We start from the raw sequence: 13,572 nt of genomic DNA on the forward strand, positions 1-13,572 counted from the left end.
TTTATTCCCTCTGGGATAAAGCAGCAGGGAAAGGAGTTAGTTACAAGGAAATGGTTTGATATGCATCACACAGGAAGCCTTATTGTAGGTGCTTGTATCCAGGGTGAGAGGGTACCAAAAGATGAGTCCAGAGAACCCTGAGAACCTAAAGATTGGCCTGGATGCAGAAAAGATGGGACTTGATGTGGGGGAAAATGCAGATGATGTCATATACCATGAATTTCGTGCAACACCTGTAATGCTGAAAAAATAGTGGGTCCTTGTAAGTGGTTGCAGCTAGATTGTAGGCTTCTTTCTATGGAAAAATCCATTTCTTTTAGTTATTTTAAACTATTTTTCTAAGTGAATGAGTACTTTTTCTTTCTCCAAAACATTACATTGCCAACACCATTCAATGGCTGACCTCAGGAAGTTTTTCCCTGAAGAGGTCTGGTAGGACGTGTGTCAGATGGGTAGAGACTAGAGCCCCGAGGTTATTTGTATATCAGTGAGAGAAAAGGACTTAATCTATTAAATTGTACATCTCTGCTCCTTATGTCGTGTGACAAGTGGAAAGTGACAGAGGCAAAGCTTATGTATTTTTAGAGGGGAGCATTTGGTTTGAATAGCTACCACAGAATTTATTGTGACTGGAACAAGCTGTTTCCCATTGATGATAAACCAATGTACAAGAATTTATTTTTTCATCTTAGTAGACTGATTAATGGTTGAAGGGGTTAAATAGAAGAGTTACTTGAGCTGTGAGAAAGATGAAATGATTCGAACCTAAATATTGGATTGTGTAGATAATCTTCTTTGTAAGTGTTGTATCTTTTGTTATTCATATGAGTCTTTGAGCACATCTGAGTTTATGCTAATGAGGTGGCTCAGAGTGGGGTCCCTAGATAGGAGGGTGGGCTGGTCACCAAATATACCAAGTGATTAGAGTTGGGACTTTCAGCTGCACACACCTACCTCAGGGAAGGGGAAGGGTGGTTGGGGGACTGGAAATTAAGCTCTAAAAAGTCTTTTGAAAAACAGGATTGATGAACTTCCATGTTGATGATGCACCCCAGTTCCTTGGGGACAGGAGTTCATGTGCTCAGTGCCCATTTGGACTTTGCACTAAATATCTCTTCATCTGGCTGTTTTTGACTTGTGGCTAGTAAGAATTGAGATGTGTTCTAAGTATAAAATAAGCATTGGATTTCAAAGACTTAGTGCAAAAAAGAGTAAAATAATTTTTCTATTAAATGATACTGAAATTATTATTTATATTAGACTAAATAAAACATCCAAATTAATTTTACCTATTTTTGTTTTTAATATGGCTACTAGAAAATAAGAATTTACATATGTGAATGCATTATATTTCTATTGGACAGTATTGTCTTTAACCTAATTTTCAAGCAGGATCTCAATTTATGGTCCTATAAAGATCAAATATGGAAAAAACAATATGTGTTTATTCTCTACCTTCCTTCCTGCTAATGCCAACATTAAATCCGTTATCCTTAAACTTTAATAGCAATTCAGAGAGAATTATGTCTTCTTAAAAGGAAGAGTTTCCCTTCCACTTCTAGAAGAATTTGTTCTTCCAGAATAGATTAGCATCTATTTGTTTTTGTCTTTGTCTCTTTTCTATATCTAACTTATCCTTGTCCAAACTGCTATTAATCTGTTCTATAATATTTTTCATTTCCAGAGATTCCATTTAAATCTTTTCTATATCTTCAATTTCTTTATCATGCTCGTGTTTTTTCCTGCTTTTTAAATATATGGAATGTATTTTTAACAGGTATTGTAATGTCCTTGTTGGATAATTCTGGCATCTCCATAATTTCTGTGTCCGTTTGTATTGATTTCATTTTTTCCTGGTTATTGGTTATATTTTCCTGCCTTTTTCTATGCCTGGTAATTTTTTTACCAGATGCCAGATACTGTGAATTTCACCTGACTGCGTGCTGGGTTTTACACAGTGCTGGAGTTTGTTCTAGTGCACAGTTAAGTTACTAGGCATCAGTTTGATCATTTCAGGACCTGCCTTTAAGCTTTATTAGGCTGGGGCCAGAGCAGTCTTTAGAGTTAATTTATCCCTTCCAAGGCCATACCCTTCTGAGGATTCTACTTCTGTATCATGAGGCCACTCGTGCTGATGGAAACGAGATTTCCATCGTAAATTCTAGCCACCCTGGCCTCCCTGAAGTCTTAGGATTTTTCCTCCCTTATCCTGTGCCCTGGAAATTGCTTCAGGGTATAAGCTGGGACAATCACAGGGCTTGACTTGTTTGAAAGAAATCAAAGTCTTGTGCTGGTTGTTTTTCATGTCTAAAAATCATGATTTCATATAAATTTTCCAGTTTCCATGTTGTTTAAGGCAGGAGGTTAAGTCCAGTCCTTGTTACTTTTGGTCAGAATAGGTAGTACCCTAACTAGGTTTTAAATCTATGAAGGACATTTTTCTAATCTATTTTAGGAAATTCCTGATGCACTTGATCAAAATTATTACAGAATTTGGAAGGAAGAGGCATGTGTCACTCTGTGTAGACACAGAGCCTTCCTTTGTATATTTTAGGTTTGGCCAGGTTATTAAAGATAATGTACCTATAATTAGGAAATGTAGTGAGTTTCAAAAGGAACAGCCCCTGATTGTGGCAGCTGAAATTTTGGTTTCAGAAAGCAGAGTGGAGTAGAAAAGAACTCCTTAAATCTTCCCATTCTCTGAAGAATTGCATCAACAGACACTGCTGGACAGGCCAGGAGGGCGCAAGCCAGAGGCCTTTGCTGGAGCAGCCCAGGCTAAGAACTCCGGGTAGGCCAGCCCCAGCTGAAGGCTCCCCAGCCCTGGGAGTGGTATTTGGGAATGTTCTTTGTAGGCGAATACTGTAGACTTTGAACTGCTTGTTTGGTTGTGTATAATAGGGTTTTTTTCAGGGGAGCCGGGGCAGGGCCGTGCCAGGAGAGGGTTGTTGTTTTTTAAATAAAGTTTCCTTCCGTGGACATCAAACTTACTAATGTTGAAATGTTGTCAGCTCCTGGGCTGTCCAACAGTCTCATTGTCAACCTGTTCCTTAGATTTCAGGGGCATAAATCAGTAAAGTAGGATATCCCTGAAGAGGTTACCCTGTAATATCTTGGGTCTTTCAGTATTGGAATTTTTCCTTGTTAGAGAATTTCATTTTAAATGAAGTGATTCTCAATTAGATTATTTCTTGGTTTAAGTACTGTTACTTGTCTGAATTTATCATGTTGAAGTTGGCTGCAAAAGTCATTGCAAGTGTGTCCTTTGTGCATAGAATGTCAGGCGTGGCCCTGCCATCACTTCGTCTTCTCAGATCAGGGCAGACGTTGCAATTGGTCACATCGCCCCTGACCCTGGATTCCACCACGAATTAATCTGAGTTGCACTTGAAATGAAACCTATTTGTCCTTTCTGTCTTACAGTAGTGTGTAATTAATTTATAACCTCCTCCCCCACATTAGGGGATTCCCATCTTGTAGACTGCACACACCTTTCAACCTTACCTCTCCATATAATTCATCTCCTATTTTCAGTGGTTCTCCACTCCCTGAAGATCTCGAAGGGAAAGTGATTTGTCCTCACACAATAAGGAAAAAACACTTACGGAGTGCTACTGGGTCAGAAGCTGTTCTAAACACTGTTGTGTGCCTAATCTCCCGAAACTCTTGATTTTATTTTCCTATTTTATTGATGAAGAAACAGGCTCAGAGCACTTAAGTGACTTGCATAAGACTGTACAGATAACTAGCATAGAGTTAGGACTTAGAGATTTTATGATCGTCCTTGAATATCCATCCCCTGTCTATTCATTTTCCCTTTTTTCCCTTCTATACCTTGTGGCTTTGCTGAGGAGCAGCTGGTTCTTTGGGAGTTCTGCCAATTGGAAGGTGCCATAACTTCTTTCTGTGAGCAGATTGACAAGCCTGTTCACAGGGAGGAGCTGCTTTTTCTGCTGGAGAGAGAGACATTTCACTTTTGCTTTTCTTGGTTACTTCCAGATTTGAAGCCAGTCTGAATGCTGGAAAGTCCACCTAGTCTAAAGAAAATTAAGAAACTATAGTAATTTGTATGTTAGATTAATTTGGCAGTTGGGTCAGGAAATAAAGCATTATTTAATTTAACTGAAGCAGGCAGTTGTGAAGCCAGAAAGAAACTATTTTCAACAACTTTATCATTGATGATTGATTGTACACTTTTTTTTTTTGGTATTAGAAAAGTAATCATCACCAAAAATGAGTTTACAAAAATGAATGTTAAGCAGATTAATCCACCATATACAGATACACACAAACATACACATGCACATAGGTACATATATTATTATTTAATGAAATAAACATATTTGAAATTAACTTCTTTATTTATATATGTGAAATACCTTTTTTAAGTTAATGAATTATTTCAGCCATGTCAACTTGAGACCCTCTGAATATAAAGTTTCTCAGCCAGTGTGCCCTCACTGCTTCCAACAGGGCATAGTGTAGAATTGTCAGACCATCAGCTCCTGTCCACAGTGCTAGGAGCAACTCCAGGGCTGCAGGACCAGAGTTCAGGGGCAGTGCCAGCTGACTGAGGTCTGATGGGAGGTTTTACTATCTGGTTAGGAGAGGAGATGGCGTGACTGACAGTCCCAGAAGCCTAGTGAGGAGGTGGAGCTGGCACCAGTTGTTAAGTCAGGCTTTGCATAGTTCTCCTCGGAACCCGTGATAGAGACCAGAGGGGAAGACCCTTGGAGGACTGGGGTTGCAGGATCACAGCATAGCATCGGCAAGTGGGGGTAATCTTTTCTCTGTTGGACATCCAGAACTGACGACACTTCAACATTTCTTCCTTCCTCCCTCCCTCCTTTCCGTCCTTCATCATTTGAGAGCCTTTTATGGATCAGTCACAGTGCTAGCTCCTGGGTAATGATACTGGGTCCTTGCCCTTGGGGAGTTCCTGGTTTGGAGGAACTACTGGATGGCATAGTGTATGGAAGTGGGGTAACAGGTAACTTTAAGACCCCCACAGGGAGTTCAGAGAAGACCTCCTCAGGAAGGATGTGTAGTATCTTGGTTCTTTGGGGTACAAAGGACTGTTTCTTTCTAAGCAGGGTGACTAATTTATGGTGGAAACTAAGTGAATGGGAACTTTAAATATAATTTAAATTATAACATTTTTGAAATTTTCATTGATCAACAAATTGGTTTATTATATTGGTGGATTAATAAAATAGGCAAAATAAAAAGCTATTTCCAACAAAGTTTTGGAAAAAACATAACACAAATATGTTTACATCAAAGCAAAAGCAAATGTCTTTATATTGACTATCTGACCATTTAATCGGTTACATAAGCAGAATTATTTTCTTGGAATATATTCCCATTTCTTAGCCATTTCTGTTCCCAACACATCACAGGTGTTTTTTCTAAAGAATGCAGATATATCTTACTGATTTTTTTTCTTAAAATTGTCTGCAGTCTTCTTTGAAGTTGCATTTTGTAGTTAATAAGTTTGAAAGTGTTGATACTATTTTCTGAAGACCATACTGTCTAAATTTTAGCATTTTTTAAATTGATATATAATTCACATAACATAAAAACTATCATTTTAAAGTGTACAGTTCTGTGGTTTTTAGTATATTAACTATGTTGTACAATCATCACCACTAATTTCCGTCAACCCAAAAAGAAACCTTGTGCCAGTTAGCAGTCCCACTTTCCCCCTCCCCACAGCCTCTGGCAACCACTAATATTCTTTCTGTCTCTTTGGATTTGCCTATTCTGGACATTTTGTAAAAATGGAATAATAGCATATATAGCCTTTTGAGTCTGGCTTCTTTCATTTAGCTTACTGTATTCCAGGTTCATCCATGTTGTAGCATGTAACAATTTTTCATTCCTTTTTATGACCAGATAGTACTTCATTGTATGGATGTGCCATATTTTGTTTGTCCACTTGAGTTGATGGCTGTCTGGATTGTTTCCACTTTTTGGCTATTATGAGTAATTACAAAGAATATGAACATTTATTTACACATTTTGACATAAATGTATGTTTTCAGTTCTCCTGGGTATATACCTACAAGTGGAATTGCTGGGTCATATGGTAACTACGTGAAATTTTTTGAGGAACTGCCACACTGTTCCCCACAGTGACTGCACCATTACATTCCCACCAGCAATGTAAGAGAGTTCAGTGCAGCCTGAGATAGGACATGCTTACAACCCAGGAACAAGAGAAACCACTCTACCTGGGCAGGTGACAATGAGCACACTCATTTATATGCAGCCGTGGCTGCCTCACTGCAGGGCCAGTCCCCCCTTAAACAGCCATCCAGAAATTACTTAGAGGAAGGAGTAATGTCAAACAAAGTTATTTATGGAGAGGGATTCTTCCCCTAAAAGTAGCCATTACTCAAAATAGGCATTCAACACTTTCATTTATGATTTGCTATAAATGTGAACACCAGCAGTATTGTCTTTGTATGAAGAATTGACTTCTTAGTGCTTTAGAAAGTTACAGCACCATAAATACTTCATCTGCTCTCATAATTTGTCTGTTCCAACAGAGCTTTGGCCAATTTTAGAAGTTTCCATGTAAATGTATGTATGAATGGTAAGAAAAAAATAAAAACAGAACAAAGTGAGGTCAAGTGTCACATTTAATCCACAAATATTATAATAGAATATGAAATTGCTTTATGGGTGACTAAAGTAAGTCTTCTTGGTGGGAAGGAGGCGATTTTATGTATATTGCCATTAGTCTAAAAAGAAAGTATACCTGAATAGGGAATGCAAGGAGTAGGCATTTTAGAACATCTGTATTTTCTCAAGTTATGATGTCCATCTTTATAAATGATTTGGTTGTGTCCTAAAATACTAGACCCAGCACATTTATGTACATATAAATTCATACTGACACTTCAAGAGTAACAAAAATGTTATTTTTTTACACTCAATGCCCTGTGACACATCTAAAAGTGTGCCATAAAAGAAAATCAATTCTGACATGCAGTTGGTTCCCATCTATTGTGAAATCATTCAGGTGAAAATGAACAGTTTGGTCTGACTCTGTGAAGGTGTTAATTAAGGGAGCAGTTACGGAAATGGATTAACAAGTGTTGCTAACTCCAAGTTTTTTTTTTGTAATGGTGGTAGCTCAAGGAACACTTTGGCTAGTGAATACCAGTGGTTAATACCTTTTAAATGCCTCCTGCTGGGGAATTTGTTCTTGCCCTCATCCTGGTTTCAGTGGAAACTCAGCAACTTCTGGTCTCTCTTACAAAGAACAATTGGCTTACAAAGAAAGAAGGTGGAGTTAGGAACATTCACAAGCAAATATACCCAATAATCACTGTAAGGCATATAGGGAAACACACTATTCAGGAAGGTTTGGAGGTTGAAGGTGAGGCACAGTAACTCACTATAGAACCTCATGGAACTCAAGGGACCATTTCTGAGATTAACACTCTTATTCAAATGCCACAGACACACTGTTTCCCTAAACAGAGGGACTTGAGGCCCAGCAGTTTTTATGCTGGAGCAAAAGATTTGGGTCAGAACCAAAGTTTTAAAGACTTTTTTTTGAAGAAGTTCAAAGATTCATTGGTCAGCAGCCAAATGTGGTCTGATTTGTTTGCATTTCCTCTGGGAACTCACAGGCAAGTGAGGAATTGGCCAGCCATGGACTGTGAGGGTCACCCACTCCCCTGTTGGCCTTTTCTTCCTGGGCATTTACAAGTTGGGGGAGGAGAGTCCAGGGAAACCTGTTCCCTACAAAGGCCTGGCTTAGCAGCCCAGTCAGCAGCCCTCTCCTGGGTGCTGGGGCCTACAGTCTCTTCTCACATGAGCACAGTAGTAATTAGTCCAGAAATGAGATCAACATCACTCAGAGGGTGACAGGCAGCAAGGGGGAGAGGTGGGAATCGAAACATCACCACTTTTGCTCTCCACCAGTGGTGGTCAGGGGACCTACTCCGGGCTCCAAGGCCTCAAGCATGCATGCCTGTGAGCTGATTTTCCTTGTTAAAGTTGTTGGATATATTAAGTTTGCCAAGAATCTTTCAAGCAGTCCTGTTGTTTTAGTTAATTCAGAGTTTTGGAAAACTTGGCAACTGCATTTGACTTTAAAAAATGAAAAAAATTTTGCTATAGTTTTGGGAATTAGAAAAGAAGGTGGTTATGCCCCACATGTGTGTACATATACACATAGCATGAAGATTCCTCTCCTTGGGATTTTTATTGCAAAATTGGGCAACAATATGAAAGGGTATATGATTGCAAAAAGGAGAAGAGGGGGAGTTAGATTTATAGAGGTTGGTCTTTGTTCCCCTGGACTAATGAATCCTGACCTGTGGCTGATGCCCATTGCTGAGCAGAATTAATGTGCCTTTCAAAGGTTTTTAACCCATTCATGGGGTGGAGCAGGACAGCTAGAGGTCACACATAAATAGCCATGATAGCACATGGGGTGAGGAGGCAGGAGAACCCAGAGTGAATATGTCATTGAGGACTCTGGGGCAGTGGTTGAGTAGGAAGCACCAAAAATCTGTCTCCTCAGCTAGACAATTGTACTGGCAAAATACGATATAACTATTTTAGAACTCTGGAGTCTATCCAATAAGGCTTGCAACTTCTAGAGGGAGGCTTGGCTGGTTAATTTTGGTGAACTTCAGCTCTTAGCAGAGTAGCAGCTACCCATCCTTCATCCCTAGCCACATGGCGGGCAGCTGTGCACATGTTCCTGTAATAGTTTGTGCATAGCTTTGAGGAACCAGGGTGGAAAGTCCCTGACCTCCAACTATCAGGGATCTGTGCTCTGATCAATGATTGCCTCTTCTGATCACAGAGGTGCAAAGAGGCAGGTGACCGTTGCTTTTGCACCTTCCACCACTGTTGCAAGCCTCTCCCCTCCTCCTCCAGCTGTAGTGTCTTGTAGGGGATTTAAAGGGCTGATGCCCTTCTTCATATTTCTCTCTTTTCCCTTTTGAGAGTCAGCTATTAAACAGTGGGACATTGAAAAAGCCATTGTATATATGGGGAAAATTAGAAAATGACTGTGCATGACCAGGGTAGAGTGCAGGCTCAGAAAAAACATGAGAAGACCTTATGTTTATACTTCAAGCTGATCCTTGGCACAGAGACAATCTACAACAATTAAAAAAAACAATAAGAACAGTAGAAAAAAAAACCTAGAAAATCCTGGGGAGGGAGAGAATCTTGATTGCCAGAGTTACCACATTATTAGATTGTCAGATGTCTGGTTTTCAACAATAAAAAATCACCAGTTATGCAAAGAAATAGTAAAGGATGTCCCATTCAAAGGAAAAAAACTGTGCCTGAAATAGACTTGATGGCAGAGTTACTAGATGAGTTCGAAACAACTGTCTTAATGATGCTCAAAGAACTAAAGGAAGATTCAGAGAAGGTCAAGAAAATGATGTAGGAGCAAAGTAGAAATATCAATATATAGAAAACCTAAAAGTGAACCCCCCCCAAAAAAAATTCCAAGAGCTAAAAAGACACAATAACTGATATGAAAAATTCACTATAGGGATTCAGAGACAGACTTGAGCAGGTAGAATAAAGAATCAACAAACTTGAACATAGTACAATGGACAACATGCTTTTAAAAATAGAACACAAAGAACTCGTAAGGGAAATTCGCAAACCTAGAAATGAATGAAAACAAAAACACAAGCCAAACCTTGGGGGATACAGTGATAAAGAGAAAACTATATAGCTATAAATGCTTACATTAAGAAAGAAGATTGCAGATCAACAACCTAAGCTTACAACGTAAAGAACTAGAGAAAGAACAAATTAAATCCAAAGCTAGCAGAAAGAATGAAAATGATGATTAGAGCAGAGATAAAATTGAGAATATACAAACAATAGAGAAAATAAGTGAAACCAAAAATTGGTTCTTTGAAAGATCAACAGAATTGACAAGTCTCTAGTTAGAGGTACTAAGAAAAAAAGACTCAAATTACTAAAATCAGAAATGAAAGTGGGGGACATTACTACCAATTCTACAGAAATAAAAATGATACATGTAAGATACATGCTATGTGTGATACAAGAGAGTACTATGAACAGTTGTACACCAACAAATTGGATAACAGATGAAAATGGGCAATTTTTTAGAAACACAAAACCTACCAAGATTAATAATAAAGAAATAGAAAATCTAAACAGACCGATAAATAGTAAGGAGATTAAGTCCCTCATAAAAAAAAAAATCTGAAAAAGAAAATCTCTAGGCCTCATGGCTCCACTGGTGAATTCTGCCAAACATTTAAAGAAGAATGAATACCAATACTTTTCAAATTCTCCCAAACAATTGAAGAGAAAGGAACACTTTCTAACTCATTCTATGAGACCAGCATTATTATCCTGACACCAAATCCAAAGACTACAACAACAACAAAAATCAATATCCCTTGTGAATATGTAAAAATCTTCAACAAAATACTAGCAAACAGAATTCATCAGCTTATTAAAGAGATTGTATACCATGACCAAGTGGGATTTATTCCTGAAATCCTGAAATTTAAACATGGTTCAACCTATGAAAATCAGGGTAATATAAAACATTAACAGGATGAAGAAGAAAACCACATGATTATCTCAGCTGACACAAAACATGTGACAAAATTCTGCACCCTTTCAAAGTAAAAACACTCAACAAGCTAGGAATAGAAGGGAACTACCTTAACATAACAGAAGTCCTATATGACACAGGTAACATCACACCCGGTGAAAGTCAAAGCTTTTCCTCTAAGATGAGGAACAAGGCAAGAATGCCTGCCTTTGCTACGTGTATTCAACACAGTACTGGAAGTTGTAACTACAGCAGTTAGGCAAGAAAAAGAAAGAAAACGCATCCGGATTGGAAAAGGAGAAGTCAAATTATCTCTGTTCACAGATGATACCACCTTACATGTAGAAAACTCTAAAGATTCCACACAGTAACCCTGTTACAACTTAACAGATGAATTCAGCAAAGTAGCATGGTACAAAGTCAGTACACAAAAATCAGTTTCATTTCCATACACTAACAATGAACAATCTGAAAAGGAAATTATGGAAACAGTTCCATTTACAATAGCATTAAAAAGAATAGGAATTAACCAAGGAGGTGAAAGACTTGTGTAATAAGAACTCCAATAAAGTGTGAATAAAGTGAACTTTTGAATTAACTTTGATTTAGCTCGAAGACCTAAATGTAAGACCTAAAACTATAAAATTCTTATAAGAAAACAGGGCAAAAACTTCATGGTATTGGATTTGGAAATGATGTCTTCAATATGACACCAAAGGCACAGGCAACAGGAAGAAGTTGGATTTCATGAGAACCTGAAAATTCTTTGTGTCAAAAGACACTACCAACAGAGTAAAAAGGCAACCAATAGAATGGGAGGAAGTATTTGCAAATGTTACATCTGATAAGAATGAATATACAGAATATATAGAGAATTCCTAAAACTCAACAAGAAAATCAGTGCAATTCAAGAGTAGACGTTTCTCCAAAGAAGATACACAAATGGCCAATAAACATATGAAAGATGCTTAACATCACTATTAAGGAAATGGAAGTCAAAAACCACAATGAAATGCTATCTCATACCCATTAGGATGGCTACTATAAAAAAAAGAGAGAAAATAACAAATATTGGTGAGGATGTGGAGAAATTAGAACATTTGTGCACTGTTGATCACAATGTGAAATGGTACGGCTGCCATGGAAAACAGTATAGTGGTTTCTCAAAAGATTAAAAATAGAATTACCATATCATCCAGCAATTCCACTTCTGGGTATATCCCCAAAACAATTGAAAGCGGGGTCTCAAAGAGGTACTTGTGCACCCATGTTCACAGCAGTACCATTCATAATAGCTAAACGTGTTAGCAACCCAAATGCGTGATGAATAGATACACAAAATATGTATGTGCAGTGGAATATTGTACAGCCTTAAAAGAAGGAAATTCTGATATATGCTACAACATGGATGAATCTTGAGGACATCATGCTAATGAAATAAATCACAAAAAGATAAATACATGAGATTCTTAGTCAAAATCAGAAACAGAAAATAGAATGGTGGTTGCCAAGGGCTAGGGGGAGGGGAACGGGGAGCTATTGTTTAATGGGTACAGAGTTTCAGTTGTATGACATGAAAAGAATTTCTGAAGATGGATGGTCATGAAGTTTGCACAAGTGAATGCATTTAATACCACTGAACTGTACACTTAAAAATAGTAAAGATGGTAAATTTTATGTTAGGTAAACTACAGTAGAAAAATAGGGGGGAGAAAAAGTGAAAGTACCTGACATGTGGAGAAGCAAGAGGGAAACCAAGTTCCCTGCCCCTGACAAATAAGTGATGAGAAAAGGGGCCTCCATCTACTTAGAATGGAGAGATTGATTTCTATACACTTGAGTTTGGTGAATAGTCAGGGTATGGCCTGATAACCTGAACTGTCACCTGGTTGGTCCCTCCAGAAAAGAGCTGCCATTGTCAGATTAGAGGCAGGAGGTGTGGGGCAAGCCCCACTTCTGTAGGGCCTCATGCGACCTGCAACCTGGGACTGGAAGGGCATGGTACACCAGCACCTGTAGTCCTGCCCTGTGCTAGGGGTCCCAGAGAGGGGGACTTGGCTTTTGGGGAAAGCCTGTGAGCACTCATCCCCCACAGCAGGCCTGGAGCCCCCTCATTCCTTTTCTGCGTCATGAGCTGTAAGGTCGGTCCCTTTCTGAGTGGAATCCCCTTTATTCTGACAAAAAACCAGCTCCCCTTTGCTCAAAGAAAGCTTGGATAGGGACTCCTGAAGGGTTTGGGTAGCCTCAATCAACCTGCAACCACGTGGACCCAAGCTTTCCTGTGCCTGGGGGTCTCTCTCCTGTGTGTGCTCCAGGTTCCTCGGGCTGGCTGATCTCAGCCTGGGTTCAACTTTAAGATGATTTCTCCACTAGCTGAAAGGCAGGTATTCTTTCTGTCCCCTTTGACCTCTAGGTTCCAAAAGTAATAACCCTGCCTCTCACTGGTATTTCCATCCTTTGGGTACTTGCAACTGGAGAATAGGGCTTGTGACAGCCCCAGGGTAATGGAATATATATGAAAAGAACCTTAAGTACCCAAGGGGTGCCTCATGGACACAAAGGGAGAATGAGATGGACTCAGTTTCAAAGCTGGAACAGGCAGAAAATGCAAACAATTCAGAAGGGAATTAATCCTTTGAGAAGCATAGAGATGCAAAGGATTTCAAGTTATATCCTCTATATTGGGCTCAGCAAACTTTACAAATGTAAAAAATCACCAGGGAGCTTTTTCACAACTGCATATTCCCAAGCTCCATCTCCAGAGATTTGGCTCAGGTAGTTCTGGGGGTGGACCCCAGGAGTCTATATTTTTAAAGGAACCATCCTGGAATTCAATACAGGTGGTTCACGGTCCATACTTTGAGGCCCTCTGCTCACATGATGCCTGAGCTGCTACAGTGCACAGCCACTGACTGCATCCGTTGACAGAGCAGGAGGCTGATGAGGGAGTTGCCAACCTGAGGCATCTCACGGTCAGCCCTGTCGTC

Source organism: Manis pentadactyla, chromosome 11 (assembly GCF_030020395.1).
Source record: "Manis pentadactyla isolate mManPen7 chromosome 11, mManPen7.hap1, whole genome shotgun sequence".
Lineage (NCBI taxonomy): Eukaryota > Metazoa > Chordata > Mammalia > Pholidota > Manidae > Manis > Manis pentadactyla.